At 43.4% G+C, this 18,028-nt stretch overlaps 1 protein-coding gene across 1 annotated transcript in view; it reads right to left on the bottom strand.

Moving 5' to 3' along the window:
• Positions 1-18,028, bottom strand: part of LOC140468981 (NT-3 growth factor receptor-like) — a 758,188-nt gene that overhangs the window by 452,041 nt on the left and 288,119 nt on the right. The window lies entirely within an intron of this gene.

An 18,028-nucleotide genomic window follows, 5' to 3' on the forward strand; every position in this document is an offset into this window, starting at 1 on the left:
TGATGACATTTGGAGCTAAACATTCAGTATGAACAATGTTGAAGAAATGGGTGAATTCTAAGAGGTGCAGCAGCGGAAAATACCTCAGAAGAGGACGAACTGATTGAGGAGGAGTGGCCACCTTGGCAGAATGATCGCTGGATTTACAAGCTGTTGGATTTAGCCTCAGGTGGTGAACTGATTATTTTTTACAGCTGGAGTTGGTGAAATAAAGAGAAGAACCTGCAGGTTTACCAATGATGGGGACTGGTTCAGAATGAAACTTGTTGACAAGTGTGTTACTCTTTGGAAAGCATCTTGCTCTTATGAATAAGCAGAGTTTCATAGCGCCTCACTGCTTTTGGGATCTGCTTCTTGCTGTTCTTTTGGAATCATTCCGGTCAATGATGACTGTAGTACAGTACATGTTGTAGTAGGCAGAAAATCCCGTGACTCAGATATCGTAATCATCCAAAAACCGTTACTGCATCTATCGCATTCTGACTGTTGCATCAGCTATGACATGTTAATACTTCCTCAGCTACAGTGCAACCCAATATTGCATTACAAGGGCATTGTTTCACAAAAGTAAGTGATTGATTTTTCAATTAAAAACACAACCAGCAGACATGTACTGCTACATTTTCCCAACATGTTCTATTGTGGCTTGTAATTACACAGATAGTGACCTGTAGGAGCGAAGGCCATCTCAAAGTCCTGTCATTTTACAATTAAACAAAAAAAAAATTCCCCTTCAGGGCATGAATACTTCAAGATTGCCATTTGAGATCTGAAGTGTTTTTTGCACAGCAGATACATGACCATTTTTCATGCAAAAGATCTCTCTTTCTCCTTTGGTGGAATTTCATAGCCTTTTTCTTTGGTATTGTGTTGCTGGCAGCGTATTCCAGAAATGTTTAATGAAACACATTGTGAGGAACTGATAAGGCATGTAAAGGCTGCAGCTTTGCAATTTATTGCCTGAAGCTGCTCTGGCCTTTCTTAACCAGGCTCTCCTACATACTGCCTGATTATTTACTTTGCTTATTTAGCTTATCTGACCGAGTCAGTGATGGTGTAAGCTTGTGTAAGGTACAGGTCTGTTCGGCTGAATAATTTTCTTGTTACTGCTTTTAAAAATATAAGACCCCTATAACAGAAAGGAGACAGGTTGGCCCTGGTGGGATTACTGATCCAGGTATTGTACTGATGTCAGCTGGTACTGCACTGCCCCTAGTGGGGTCACTGATATCGCATTATTCTGATGAATGAGTGAATAAAAATTGCATTGATGGAGTGTTTGATGAAATAAAATGTGAATGTCTCCACTTTGGAAGGAAGAATAGAAAAACAGTAAACTTTTTAAAAAATGATATAAGATTTCAGAGTGCTGAGGTATGGAGGGATCTTGGTGTCCTGTTACATGAATCACAAAGGTTAGTACACAGGTACAGCAAGTAATTAAGAAAAGCAAGTGGAGCATTGGTGTTCTTTGTAAGGGAAATGAAACATAAAAGTTGGGAGTTTTTTTTGGTGAGACTAGATCTGGAGTGTTGTATACAGTTTTGGCCACTGTGTTTGAAAATAGGTAAAAGTACATTAGTAACAGTTGAGAGAATGTGCACTCAACTGAATCCTGGGATGTAGGACTTACCTAATGAATAAAGGATGAACAGGTTCGGCCTCAACCTTTTGGAGTTCAGAAGAATGGAGGGGATCTTATTGGAACATAGAAGATCATGAAGGGAGCTTATTTACATTTATTTATATTTACAGTTACATTTTGTATCTATTTACAATTGGAAGAAAATGGGCTTGTCAGTGATAGGCAACATGGTCTTGTGCAGGGAAAATTATGTCTTACCAACTTAATAGAATTCTTTGAGGAAGTGACAAAGTTGATTAATGAGGGAAGGATTATAGATGTCGCATACATGGATTTCAGTAAGGTGTTTGATAAGGTTCCCCATGGTAGGTTGAGGAGAAAGTGAAGTCACATGGGGTCTAGGATGTACTAGCTAGATTGATAGAGAACTGGCTGGGCAGCAGGAGACAGAGAGTAGTAGTGGAAGGGAGTTCCTCAAAATGGAGAACTTTGACCAGTGGTGTGCTACAGGGATCCGTGCTGGGACCACTGTAGTTTGTATTATACAGAAATGATCTGGAGGAAGGTATAGGTGGTCTGATTAGCAATCTGATTAGCACTAAGATTGGCTGAGTAACAGATAGTGAAGGGCACTGTCAGAGAATTCAGCAGAATATAGATTGATTGGAGAGTTGGGCAGAGAAATGGCAGATGGTGTTCAATCTGGGCAAATGTAAGGTGATGCATTTTGGAATCCACTTCAGTAGTGAACAATACTGTAAATGAAAAAGTCCTGGGGAAAATAGATGTACAGAGAGATCTGGGTGTTCAGATACATTATAGGTTGATAGAGTGGTCAAGAAGGCATACGGCATGGATGGGGTATTGAGTACAAGAATTGGAAGGTCATATTACAGTTGTATAGGACTTTGGTTCAGCAACATTTGGAATACTGTGTACAGTTCTGGTCACCATATTACCAAAAGGACGTGGATGCTTTGGAGAGGGTGCAGAGGAGGATCACCAGGATATTGCCTGGTATGGAGGGTGTGAGCTATGAAGAGAGGTTGAGTAGATTAGGATTATTTTCATTAGAAAAACGGAGGCTGAGGGGGGATCTGTTTGAGATCTTACAAAATCATGAGAGATACAGACAGAATGGAGAGCTGGAAGCTTTTTTCCCCCCAGAGTGGGGGACTCAATTACTAGAGGTCATGAGTTCAAGAGAAAAGTTTAGGGGAGATATGCATGGAAAGTTCTTTACGCAGAGGTGGTGGGTGCCTGGAACATGTTGCCAGAGGTGGTGGAGGCAGGAACAATAGTGACACATGAATGCAGCAGAGGGACACAGATCCTTATAACATAGGGGACAGGTTTAGACAGCGGATCTGGATCGGCGCAGACTTGGAGGGCCGAAGGGCCTGGTCCTGTGCTGTAATGTTCTTTGCTCTTTGTTCTTTGAGTTCACAAGGTGGATACTGAAAGGATGTTTCCTCTTGTAAGATAGATAAGCACAAAACTACCTAGTTTAAGAATAAGAGGGCTCCCTTTTAAGGTGGACATGAGGAGAATTCCTTCCTCTCAGACATTTGCTAGGCTGTGGAATTATCTTCTCTGTAGTTCTGAGGAAGAGACATTGGACTCCAACTCAAAACTTTAGCTCTATTTCTTTCTCCATGGATGCTGCCAGACTTGCTGAGTTTCTCTCGCACTTTCTATTTTTATTTCAGATCTCCAATACCTGCATTTTGCTTGCAGGTATTACTACATGGCTGTTAGTGTAGTGATTGGTAATGCAGACTCCCTGATGCTGGCTGATACTGTGCTGTCAAGGTGGGCTGGTTGGATTATGATGTTTTAGTGTCTCATTAAACTGACAGCATACATAAGGATCTTTACACATCTCAAGTTGGAATTGGAAACATACAATCCCATCAGATTTCCAAAGGCACATACCAATCAGAAGAGAAAAGATGCACCCCAATTTTACATCAGAAAATAATCCATGTACCTCACAAAAATTGCAAAGGCTGTGCTTTCAACTTGAGATTCAGGCAGGACAAATATTTGGTGCACTACGTCACACCAAAATAAATGGAGCTATTAAATTATGACAGAACAGGAATTAAAGTCATAAATTGAGGGGAGGCAAACTTTACAAAGCTTGAGAGATGGTCTGGCAAAATTGGACTGATTATAATCACTTAAGGGAAAATAAGCAGTAAATCAACGGGAAACATTCAAAAATAAGATTTTGGAGACACAGTGGAGACTTGTGCCACAAAGAAAATGGTGGTACTGCCAGGTCTAAAGCCCCTGGGGTATCCAGAAGCATGCAGGATGAGGTAAAATAAAAGACAAAGCTATGACAATCGCCAAAATATAATACTTTAGGAAGCTCAGTGGAATATAGAGTGGAGTTAAGGGAAAAAAGGAAATTAGGAAAACAAAGGATATGAATAAACGTTGACTGGTAAAAGTAAGGGAACTGCAAAGATGTTTTACCGGTACATTAAGAGAAATGACTAAGGAAAGAGTTGGGCCTATCAGAGATGTGTTGAGTAATTTGTGTGTGGATGCAGAAGATGTGGGCAGCTTTCTGAATGAGTATTTTGTTTCAGTCTTCACAGAGGAGAGAGATGATACAGATGTTCCTGTTAAAGGGGAGCAGTATGAAATATTACATTATATTAAGTATGATGAAAAAGAAAGTACTGGAGGGACTGACCTCCTTGAAATGGGATAAATCACCATGGCCAGGCGAATTGTAATTTAGACTGTTAAAAAAGGCCAGGGAAGAAATATTATTATTATCCAATCCTCACGAGATACAGACATGATTCCAGAGGAGTGGATGACTGAAAACATTTACTTTTGTTCATAAAGAGTGTAAGGACAGGAGAAATAATTATAGTTTGCTTGTGTGACCTCAGTAGTGGGCAGATTGTGAGAATCAATACTTAGATATAGGATTAACTGTTATGTGGAAAGGTAGAGATTAATCAGGGATAGTCAGCATAGCTATATTACGGGAAGGTTATGACTTAATAACTTAATTGAATACTTTGAGAAAGTAACAAGGAGGATTGATGAGGGCAGGGTGACATACAGTGTCAACATGAATTTTAGCAAGTTCCAATTGGCAGTTTGGTCAGAATTAAAGTCCAACAGTTTTATTATTAGATTTCCTCCAGTCTGGAAACAGGCCATTTGGCCCAACAAGTCCACACCAACCCTCCGAAGGATAACCCCCCCAGACCCATTTCCCTATCCTATATTTACCCCTGACTAATGGACCTAATACTATGGGCAATTTAGCATGGCCAATTTACCTGACCAGCACATCTTGGGATTGTGGGAGGAAACTGGAGCACCCAGAGGAAACCCACGCAGTCACGGGGATAACGTGCAAACTCCACAGAGACAGTCACCAAGGGTGGGAATCAAACCTGGGTCCCTGATGGTGTGAGGCAGCAGTGCTAACCACAGAGCCACCATGCCACCGTTAAAGGTGAATATGATGAGTTGGATCCAAAATTGGCTTAATAACAGGAAACACAGAGCAATGGCTAAAGGATGTTTCAGTCAATAGAAAGCAGTTTCCAGAGGTGTTCCACAGAGGTCAGTCTTGGGTCCCTTTCTGTTTATGCTAAAAATTAATGAACCCACTTAAACATGGGAAGCATGATTGGGAAATTTACTGATGACACAGAAATTGGCTGGTAGTGAAGAAAGAGAATGGCCATCACCTGCACGGTGGTAACAATGGCTTGGCTGAAAGGTTGGAAAAGTGGAAAATTGAATTCAATTTGGTGAAGTGCAATGTTTTGTCTTTTAGGAGGGCAAAGCAGCAAAGGAATATACAATAAATGAGAGGGTGTTGAGATGCCTGAGGGTGGTGCGGAATCTGGAACTCATGGCCTGTTAGGGTGGTAGAGCCAGAACTCCTCATAACATTTAAGAATTATTTAGAGGTACTCTTGAGATACCAAGGCAGACAAGATAATGGGCCAAGAGCTGGAAAATGGAATCTGAATAGTTGGGTGACTGAATCTGCACCAGTCAGAAACAATGAGCTGAAGGGCCTTTTTCTGTGCTGTAGACCTCTATGACTCTCATATTAGAGGAAGTGACAGACCTTGTCCACAGGCTCCTAAAGAAGGTCGGTCAGCTAGACAAGGTAGTCATGGAGACATTTGGGGCACGCTTTTCACTGGGTGGAGGCACGAGATACAACAGTAGGAATCCCATTCTGGAACTCTATAAAATGCTTGTCAGACCACAGCTGGAGTTTTGTAATAGTTTTACCCACCACATTGAGGAAGTACATGATAGCTCTAGAAAAAGTACAGAAGAGATTTACTGCAATATTGCCAGGGTTTTAAAATTGCAGCCAAGAGGAAAGAGTGGATAGGCTAGGACTGTGTTTCTTTGAACAGAGGAAGGTGAGGCATGACCTAATTCAGGTGTACAAAGTAATGAGGAGCTTGGATAGAGTGCACATGGAAGCTTTGTTTCCCCTAGCAATGGTGTCAATTACCACAGGACAGAGTTAATGTGTTTCATAGTGGAATTAAAGCAGACATTAGAAAAGGTTTCTCACCCAGTTGGTGGTGGGCGCCTTGAATTCAACCCACTTATTTAGAAACCTGGATCTGCAGCTGCAGGACAGGAACCTAAGCGAGGACTGCAGATGCTGGAGATTAGAGTCGAGAGTGTGGTGCTGGAAAAGCACAGCAGGTCAGGCAGCATCCAAGGAGCAGGAGAAGCGACATTTTAGGCATTTGCGTCCTAGGCCAAGGGGGTGAAATTAGAAGGGTAGGCTCATTTATTCAACTGGTGAAAACATGATGGACGGAATGGTCTCTTTTTGTGCTGTAACATCTCTGTGATTCTGAGTGCCACGTTAGAAAACTGGCCAAGAAATGACCGGTCAACAATTTTTAGAAAGCTGCTATTTAAACAGTGTCCCAGACACCTCCACCTTCTGTTCCAATTCACAGGGACACTGTACTCCCTCTGACTCTCCCATCTTTTCACTGAGACTTCCTCTCTTTCTAAAACTTCCAGTTTGTCTTCACAGTTTTCTCCATCTCCAACATAGGTCAAGCTGATATGTTTTTCTAACTCAACTTGTACAAAGTGACAATCTATTTTCTTTCCCTCACTGCACCGCACTGACACCCTGCCTATGTCTCCATCTTTTAACACCTCAGCTGACTTTTCCTGAGCCTTCTCAGTCCCTCATTCAGGGATTGAAGCTGACCATTCAGCTTCCCTTACCTCATTGGCTACCAAGAGGACCCAGATGCTTCTTCCAACCAAGATCAAACAGGGGCTGCAGTCCTCATTAATGATGATGGACTGTACCCAAGAACTGGCTAATCACCCGGCCAGGAGCTCAGAAGTCTCAGCTCTTCCAGCGTCAATGAGGACACACCAATTTTTGACCACTCCCACTGTGTGGAGCTCAGATCCAGCGTGGCATCATGCAGACCCCAACAATGAGGGCCTCTCCTGGAGTTTGCCTGTAGACCAGGCAAAGTTTGTTCTAACCCACTTGACAGAGAGACCCCCCAGGCACAGGCAAAATATCCATGTAAGCAGCAAGAGGACTTCAGTTGCCTATTTGAGTTGCTCACTTGGGCTCCATATGTGTGACCAATCTGCTACTTTTCACAATACTAGCAAGGTGGAAAAATGACAGGAAGATGTAAGACATGCCCTCAATGCCTCCTCACACCATTTCTCCATCTTCCTGCCTCCCAGTCCATCAGTCAGCAAAGCTGAAAGTCAAGCCAGTGAATGTCCTGTTCACGGCATGCCACCATTTAAGCTTATTCGTTCGAATTTACATTCTATAACTTTGATTGAGTTGTTTGACATTCTGTGGGTTTTCCTATTCTGCATTGCTAGGAGATTTGAAGGGTCAAGTCTGTTAAGATCATAAAACTTCTTCCAAATTCACCTGTAGCAATTCCAACTGCAGGGATGGTCTTCACAGAGATAATCTGGGAATATGAGAGACAGTGAGATAACAGATGATGCATGATCTCATATTGAAAGGCACAGCAGGCTAAAGGGGTCATATAACCTGCTGTTGCTCCTTTTCCCAATGTTTCTAAATAAAAACAATAAACGCTGGAGACATTCAGGAGATCTGGCAGCATCTGTGGGGAAAGAAAAAACAAAGCTAATGTTTAGAGTCCAAATGACTCTTCTTCAGAACTCCAAATTGAGATTTGACAACAAGTTATATTGGACTCTCTTTTTCTTTCCAAGGATGCTGTCAGACCTGCTGAGTTTCTCCAGCACTGGGGTTTTATTTCAGATTTCCATCTCCCACAGCATCTTTGTCCCTATGCTCATAAACAAGTAACACTGTCCACTGAGTGCTTCGGGTGGGAATTCCTGTCCATTCAAGAATGCAATTTTTAAATCTCATTTGGTCACAGGATCTGGGCCTCACTTGCTGGATGATCATTTATTGCTTCTGCCTAATTACCTTAAGAAGATGGTTGTGAGCTGCTTTCTTCAGTAGCTGCAGTGTGTGGTGGGTACTGAAGTGCTCGAGAGAGATAATTACTGCTGCTCATGTACAGTAAGCAGAATAATGTCATATAACAGTAGACTCAGGTTAGATGATACTGAGGCGAAAGGGGGATTGGCCAATTGAAATTTATTCAGATTGGGGATTCAGCACACCACATGGAATCAGGTCCAATTTGGCCATGAATATGCGATTTACAAATCAGTCAGCCTCATAATCACATTTAATAAGTTAAACACACAACGCGTCTCTCCAGCAGATGTGAAATATTGATGTAGATATTTCCTTGCTCCTCTGGGGTTGTGTAATCGAACAAAATTACACAGAGAGAGAGAACATAATATTCACCAAACTCAGTCCATATCTGCGCACACAGTGCAGCTTTCCTGCAAATTACCCCCTGCAAATCACCCCCTCCCTCATTGTCAAGTATCTCTCTAAGACCGTGTCACTGCATAACGTCCCGCCTATCACAGTCGTGACTTAGGTAGCTTAAAACTGGCTTAGAACACTCTGGGTTCCATTTTCACTTCAGAGAATAGAAGATGAAATGTTGGCTGCCAATTGGTATGGTTACGAAGGGGTTTAGCACCCTCAGAGGTGCCATCTTTCATGAATTGTTAAGACCAGGCACTGTCTACCCTTTCATTTTTGGCACTAGGATGCAGTGGCCTTTTCTAAAGTGGAGCAAGGGAGTTCTTTGCCATGCCCTGGCTAACACTTATCCCTCAATCAGCATCATTAAACCAGGACATCTGGCACTGTTCTATTCATAATTGCAGGGCCCTGTATACAAATGGGCTGCTGCACTTTACACATGTGAACCGAGCCTCCATTTCAAAAGCAATTCATTAACTGGGAAGCACTTGGCAAAGACCTAAGAATCTAAATGCTATAATTTCAGTACAAGGTCTTTCTGTATATGCAGCAGGGACCTTCCTCCATAATCCCAGGAACCCCATCAGCAATAATTTAAAATGGATCATGATGCCCAATGGGTCTGCTGAATTCTAGTCAGCTCCATCTTCCTCCCCTGAGTCTCTCTAAGTTAGACAGTTCAGCAAAAGCTCATTTCCCCACCGTGATTGGGTTATGTGGAAGGTCAACCCAAAGCAAGTAGCATAATGGGCTGTTTTCAGAACTGGCATTGACATACACAGAAATTTCATTCAGATCGAAAGAGGTCACATCTGAGCTGCAGACTCCCCACGACCACATCCCCTCACCATTTCATTTCTTTTTTTAAGTATTTGCAGGATTTCTTCAATGTCTTTGCTGGGGATTTGGCATATTGGTGCCAGCTGCAATGTGGTGATATGCCCAACTCACCTTTTCCAAGTGTGACTAACTAAAGCAATATCGAGAGGTGGTAAGTTGGGAAACTACAAGTGGACCTGATGAGCCCTTGCCTGATAGCTATACATGAAAGTTGCAACAGGGCTCATTGGACTATAATCTATTGGAGTTATTCATGATGAACTTTCTCTCCAAACCCAAAAGCTCAGAGGAGAAAGGCACTAACCATAACAGGAGTTGAAAGGTGCTGCAGGTGGTCACTCTGCCCTTAACCCCTCTCCGATTTCCATCTGTTACTCCAGCATTCCGAGGGAAGCTCAGGGTCATTACAAAGGGCATCTCCCAGATGGGCCTTCATTCAGCATACCATTCAATGTTGTTGGCAAAAGGCCTAAAATTTGAGGTACTAGGTATACCCAATATCTAATGCCAACAGGAAATATCTAAGTCCGAGAGAGCAGGATATCAGTGAAGGGACAGGCGCAGGGAATAGAACAAATGAAAGATAAATAGTGAAGAGTTACTCTGTCTATTTGAGAGCTTATTGACTGGAGGAAGAGGAGGGTCTGAGGCAGTTTATGAGATTGTAAACTTCATACAACTTAGTGCAAAATGAGACTTCATTTCAGAAAGTGACGATGTAGGGAGGTTTAAAGAATGGGGTATATGGGAAGTTAAGGGATGGGAACAGGAGTTGACCATTCATCCTTTTAATACTGCCTCCTTTTGAGTAAGATCATAGCTCATTTTCGCTCGGCCTCTACTCCTCTACATGCCAGCTCCTCATAACCCTCAACTCCTCAATACTTTAAAAACTATCTCCTTAAACACCTTCAGTTATCTAACTTCCACAACTCTCTGGTTTAGATGATTCCAGACATTTACTCTTCTCTGGGAGAATAAATGCCTTTGTATCTTTGTTTTAAATGAGTGTTCCTCTATTCTGTAACTATATCCCCCCAACTTGCGTTTCCCCCGTGATTGGAAACCCCTTTTTAATTCTTACGCTGTCAAACTTGCTCAGAATCTTATATGCTTCAATGAGATCACCCTCGTTTTTCTAAATTTTAACAAATGAAGGGCCTAGCCTGTTTAAACATTCTTGGGATTTCAACCCTTCATTCTAGGAACCAGCCGAGTGAATCTTTTGAACTGCATCCAATGTCAATACATCTTTTCTTAAACAGGAGGGTCAAAATTCTAAATAGTACTCCAAGTGCGACCTCACCATAAGACAATAAGACCATACGGCCCAGGAACAGACATTGCGATTCAACCTATGGAGTCTGCTCCACCATGCAATCATGGCTGTAAGTTTCTCAACCCCATTCTCCCACTTTCTCCCTGTAACCCTTGATCCCCTTTACAATTAAGAACCTATCCATGTGTCTCAAATATACTCAATAACCTGGTCCCCGCAGCCTTCTATGGTCGTGAATTCCATAGATTCTCCACACTCTGGCTAAAACAGTTTCTCCTTATCTCCATTCTAAAAGGTCTTCCCTTTACTCAGATCCAAGTCTCTCCTACCAATGGAAACATCTTCCCAAAATCCACTCCATCCAGGCCTTTCAGTATTCTGCACATTTCAATTAGATACCCCCTCATCCTTCTAAACTCCATTGAATATAATCCCAGAGTCCTCAAATATTCCTCATATGTTCAGGTGTTCATTGCTGGGACCATTCTCATGAACCTCCTCTGAACACACTCCAGGGCCAGTACATCCTTCCAGAGATTTGGGGCCAAAACTGTGCACAATACTCCAAATGTGGTCTCACCACAGCCTTATAGAGCCTCAAGTACATCCCTGCTTTTATATTCAAGTCCTTTTGGAATAAATGCCAGCATTGTATTTGCCTTCCGAACTACTGACTCAACCTGCAAATTTACCTCGAGAGAATCTTGGACTAGAACTCCCAAGTCTCTTTCCACTTCAGACTTCTGAACTTACTCACCATTTAGAAAATAGGCCATGTGTCTATTCTTTCTATCAAAGTGCATGACCTCACACTTTCCCACGTTGTACTCCGTCTGCTCATTCTTTGCCCTCACTCCTAACCTGTCCAATCCCCACCTCCTCAATGCTAGCTAACCCTCTAACTATCTGTGTACCAGCTGAAAACTTAGCCAGAATGCCTTCAGTTCCTTCATCTGGATCATTAATGCATAGAGTGAAAAGCTGTGGTCCCAACACTGAGCATTGTGAAACACCACTTGTCACCAGCTGCCACCCTGAGAAGGACCCTTTTATCCCCACTCTCTGCTTTCTGCCAGACAGCCAAGCTTCTATCCATGCTAGCACCTTGCCTCTGACACCATGGGCCCTTATCTTAATAAGTAGCCTCCTGTGCGGCACCTTGTCCAAAGCCTTCTTGAAGTTCTGGTAGATAACATCCATTGGCCTTCCTTGATCTAATCTGCTTGTCATTTAAAGATTTCTTGCAGATTTGTCAGGCATGACCTCCCCTTGATGAAACCATGATGACTTTACCCTATTTTACCATACACTTCCAAGTGTTCAGAAATCTGATCCTTATGATGGATTCCAGGATCTTACCCCTGACAGAGGTTAGGTTAATTAGTCTGTAATTTTTAGTCTTATGCCTTACATCCTTTTTAATATGGGGTGTTATCTTAGCAATTTTCCAGCCCTCTTGGATCCTCCTCGATTCTGGTGATTCTTGAAAGATTACCACTAGTGCCTCCACTATCTCTTCAGCTATCTCCTTCAGAACTCTGGCATGTCATCCATCTGGTTTATCCACCTTCAGACCATTCAGGTTTTCTCACACCTTCTCCTTGGTGATGACCAACATACTCAGCTCTGCCTCCTCACTCTCTTGAAGTTTTGGGAAATTACTCATGTCTTCCACTGTGGAGACTGACGCAAAGTCATAATTCAGTTCCTCACCCATTTCTTTTCTCTCCATTATCTCTGCTGCATCATTTTCCAGCAGCCCAATGTCCACTTTTGCTTCTCGTTTGCCCTTTATATATCTCAAGAAACTCTTTCAATCTTCCTTTATATTACTGGCTGGTTTACCCTCATATTTAATTGTCTCTCTCCTTATTTCTTTTTTTTTGTTGCCCTCAGTTGGTCTTTGTAAGCTTCCCAATCCTCTGCCTTCCCACTGTCCTTTGCTACTTTACACGCTTTCTCTTTTGTGTTTATGCTATCCCTGACTTCCCCAGTCAGCCATGGTTGCCTCATCTCCCTGTACCATGCTTCTTTTTCCTCAGGATGAATCTCTGCTGTGTCTCCTGAATTAGTCCCAGAAACTCCTGCCATTGCTATTCTACTGTCTTTCTTACTCGGCTCCTCTACCAGTCAATTCTACCCAGCTCCTCCCTCGTGCCCCATAGTTGCCTTTATTCAGCTGTAATACCTTTACCTCTGATTCTATCTCCTCTCTCTCAAATTACAGAGTAAATTCCATCATGTTATAATCACTGCTTCCTAAGGGTTCCTTCACCTTAAGCTCCATTATCAAGTCTGCCTCATTGCGCAACACTAAATCCAGTATTGCCTGTTCCCTGATGGGCTCTATCACAAGATGCTCCAAAAAGCCATTTCATGGCCATTCTACAAATTCTTTTTTTGCGAACCACTACCAACCTGATTTTCCCAGTCCACCTGCATATTGAAATCTCCCATGATCACTGTCACTTTGCCTTTCCGACGTCATTTTTCTATTATCATGCACCCCAGCTCCTGAGTACTGTACAAGAGGCCTGTATATGACTTCAACTGTGGCTTTTTTACCTTTGCAGTTCCACAATTCTACTCACACAGTTTCTACATCACCTGACCCTACTTGGTTTCTTACTATTGATTTAATTTCATTTCTCACTAACAGGGTAACCCCGGTCCCCTCTGCCCACCTGCCTATCTTTTCAATAGGATGTATATCCTTGAATATTCAGCTCCGAGTCCTGATCCCTTTGCAGTCACGTCTCCGTGATGCCCACCATGTCACACTGCCCATTTTGATCTGCGCTACAAGATCATCTCCCTTATTTCTTCCACTACATGTATTCAGAAATAACACCTTCAGTCCTGGATTAACCATCCCTCTTCTCATTGCCAGTCGTTTGTCCAGTGTACTTGAGGTTTGATTGCTAACCCTTTCCATACACTCAGTCCTATTTATGTTTGTGCTGGAGATTTTAATAATCTCTCCTGAATTCTGCACTCTTACCTCCTCTTTTAATTTGGGTTCCCTAGTTTCCTCTATAAATGACCCTCACCCCCACTATTTAGTTTAAAGCCCTGTCGACAGCCCTAGGTATGCGATTCACTCAGACACTGGTCCCTGCACGGTTCAGTTAAAGACTATTCCATCAGAACAGGTCCCTTCTTCCCCAGTGCCAATGTCCCATGAATTTGAACCCATTTCTCCCACACCAATCTTTGAGCCACGCATTTATCTGTTTAATCTTATTGACTCTGTGCCAATTAGCTCATGGCTCAGGTAGTAATCCAGAGATTATCACCTTTTTGGTTCTGCTTTTCAATTTAGCTCTGAGCTGTTGATACATCCCTTCCAGTAGCCTATGCAGTTGTAAAAAAACTTCCCTGGTGTTAAACTCTAACCCCTAGCAATAAAGGCCAACATTTCATCTCTCTTATTAATTGCTTGCTGCACCTGCATGCTAACTTTGTGTTTCATGCAGAAGATCAAAAATAGTTCCTGGGTACGGTTTATGATTACTGCTCAAAGAAACAATCACTAAAGCACTCACCTTACATGTTATCTTTTGCAATCTGATTTGTCTAGTCAATAGAGATTAAAATCACCCATAAAATTTTAGTGTTCTTCTTACACGGCTCCATTATTCCTTGATTTATACTTTGTCCCAAAGTTGCCTCTTCACCATCCTATAGTCGACTCCCACCCACAACGTCTTTCTCTTACTATTCCTTATCTCTACCCAAACCTTCCATTATCAACAATACTATCCCATCTCTTTCCTTCTTGACTACTCTTCTGCACCACTAAATATGCTTGAATGTTAAGTTCCTAGTCCTGGTCGCTCTGCAGCCACATTCCTGTAATAGCTGCCAAATTATATTCACTTATTTCTATTTGTGCCATCAACTCATCCATCATGTTACACATGTTGTGTGCACCCAGATAAAGAGTCTTAAATCATTATTTTTTACCAATATCACTTGTTCTGCTTTTAATTTCTGCTGCTTGCTTCTGTTTATACATTGGTTCTCCAAATCACGAACACCTGACTTAAGAGTGCACAGACTTATGAATGCAATCCAATACAGGGATGTAATGTCACAGACCTGGCGTACAAACATTTGCTGTTCTTAGAAACAGCTACATTGTTCTGCTCGGTATTCTAATTTACACACATAAATCAAATTGTAAATGGAGTCCAGAACAGAACTCATTCTGCAACTTTGGGACTCTGTATTTTAATGCTGCTTCCTGTCACACTTGAACAGTCATTTACCCCTTCACTATCCCACATACCTACTTTTTATTTAGAGTCATAGAGATGACTCCAACTTGTTGGAGTCGGTCCAACTTGTCCATGCCAACCAGATATCCCAACCTAATCTATTCCCATTTGCCATTCACCTCCAAACCCTTCCTATTCATATGCACATCCAGATGCCTTTTAAATGTTGTAATTATACTAGCTTCCACCACTTGCTCTGGCAGCTCATTCCATTTATGCACCACCCTCTGCGTGAAAAGGTTGCCCCTTAGGTACCTTTTAAATTTTTCCCCTTTCATCCCAAACCTAGTTCTGGACTCCCCCAACCCAGGGAAAACAGCCCCAGCCTATTAAGCCTCTCCCTATAGCTCAAATCCTCCAACCCTAGCAACATCCTTGTAAATCTTTTCTGAAACATTTCAAGTTTCACAACATCCTTCAGATTGGAAGGAAACCAGAATTGCACACACTAGTTCAAAAGTGGCCTAACCAATGTCATGCACAGCCGCAACATGACCTCTCAACTCCTGTACTCAATACTTTTAACCTTTTTGATCTTCTCTTCAATTGAAACCTCACAAACCCCTCAACTAATTAGTTTGAAGCCACAATGCTACTTATACAATTCGAGAGTGTAGTGCTGGAAAAGCACAGCAGGTCAGGCAGGATCTGAAGAGCAGGAGAATCGAAGTTTCGGGCAAAAGCCCTTCATCAGGATTCCTTGACTCTGATCTCCAGACTCACTGCACACTCCTCCCAGTCTGTTTGTGACACTAACTCACTGCACACTCCTCCCAGTCTGTTACACAGTGATGCTGACCTACTGCACACACCTCCCAGTCTGTTACAAAGCAAAACTGACCCACTGCACACCCCACACTCCTCCCAGTCTGCTTCAGTAATGCTGACCTACTGCACACTCCTCCCAGTCTGTTACACAACGATACTGACGCACTGCACACTCCTCTCAGCCTGTTACACAGTGACACTAACCCACTGTACACTCCTCCCAGTCTGTGACACAGAGATACTGACCCACTGCTCACTCCTCTCAGTCTATTACAGTGATACTGACCCACTGCACACTCCTCCCAGTCTGTTTCACAATAATACTGACCTACTGCACACACCACCCAGTCTGTTACAGTGATGCTGACCCACTACACACGTATCCCAGTCTATTATACACTGATACTGACTCACTGCACACTCCTGCTAGTCTGTTACACTGTGACACTAAACCACCGCACATTCCCCCAGTCTGTTACACAGAGACACTGACACACTGCACACTGCTCCCAGTCTGTTTCACATTGATGCTGACCTAAGGCACACTCCTCCCACAGTATTACACAGTGACACTGACTCACTGTACACTCCCCCCAGTCTGTTTCACAGTGACACTGACTCACTGCACACTCCCCCCAGCCTGTTACACAGCGATACCTACTCACTGCACACTCCCCCCAGTCTGTTACACAGTGATACCTACTCACTGCACACTCCTCCCAGTCTGTTACACAGTGAGACTGACTCACTACACACTCCTCCCAGTCTGTTTCTGACACTGACTCACTGCACACTCCTTTCAGTCTGTTACACAGTGACACTGACTGACTGCACACACCTCCCAGTCTGTTTCAGTGATGCTGACCTACTGCACACTCATCCCAGTCTATTATATACTGATAATGACTCACTACACCCTCCTCACAGTCTGTTACACAGTGACACTAACTCACTGCACACTCCTCCCAGTCTATTATACACTGATAGTGACTCACTGCACACTCCTCCCAGTCTGTTACAGAGTGACACTAACCCACCGCACACTGCTCCCAGTCTGTTTCACAGTGATGCTGACCTAAGGCACACTCCTCCCACACTATTACACAGCGATACTGACTCACTGCACACTCCTCCCAGTCTGTTACACAGTGATACTGACTCACTGCACACTCCTCCCAGTCTGTTACACAGTGATGCAGACCCACTGCACAGTCCTCCCAGTCTGTTACACAGCGATACTGACTCACTGCACACTCCTCCCAGTCTGTTACACAGTGATGCTGACCCACTGCACAGTCCTCCCAGTCTATTACAGTGACACTGACTCACTGCACACTCCCCCTAGTCTGATACACAGTGATACTGACTCACTGCACACTCCTCCCAGTCTGTTTCACAGTAATACTGACCGACAGCACACACCTCCCAATCTGTTACACAGTGACACTGACCCACCACCCACTCCTCCCAGTCTGTTACAGTGATACTGACCCACTGCACACTCCTCCCAGTCTGTTACAGTGATACTGACCCACTGCACACTCCTCCCAGTCTGTTTCACAGTAATAATGACCCACTGCACACTCCACCCAGGCTGTTACACAGTGATGCTGATCCACTGCACACTCATTCCAGTCTGTTACACAGCGATACTGACCCAGTGCACACTCCTCCCAGTCTGTTATACACTGATAGTGACTCACTGCACACTCCTCCCAGTCTGTTACACAGCGATACTGACTCACTGTACACTCCTCCTAGTCTGGGAAAAAGCAATACTCAACCATTGCACACTCCTCCCAGTCTGTTACAAAGAAACACTGAGTCACTACACAGTCCTCCCAGTCTGTTTCACAGTGATGCTGACCTACTGCACACACTTCCCAATCTGTTACACAGTGACACTGACCCACCACACACTCCTCCCAGTCTGTTACAGTGATACAGATCCACCACCCACTCCTCCCAGTCTGTTTCAGAGTAATACTGACCCACTGCACACACCACCCAGTCTGTTACACAGTGATGCTGACCGACTGCACACTCCTCCTAGTCTGTTACACAGCGATGTAAAAGAGGTAAAAACAATGACTGCAGATGCTGGAAACCAGATTCTGGATGAGTGGTGCTGGAAGAGCACAGCAGTTCAGGCAGCATCCAAGTAGCTTCGAAATCGACGTTTCGGGCAAAAGCCCTTCATCAGGAATAAAGGAAGTGAGCCTGATGCGTGGAGAGATAAGCTAGAGGAGTAGCATAGGGTACAATGGGTGAGTGGGGGAGGGGATGAAGCTGATAGGTCAGGGAGGAGAGGGTGGAGTAGATAGGTGGAAAAGGAGATAGGCAGGTAGGTCAAGTCCGGACAAGTCATG

This window comes from Chiloscyllium punctatum, chromosome 48 (assembly GCF_047496795.1).
Source record: "Chiloscyllium punctatum isolate Juve2018m chromosome 48, sChiPun1.3, whole genome shotgun sequence".
NCBI lineage: Eukaryota > Metazoa > Chordata > Chondrichthyes > Orectolobiformes > Hemiscylliidae > Chiloscyllium > Chiloscyllium punctatum.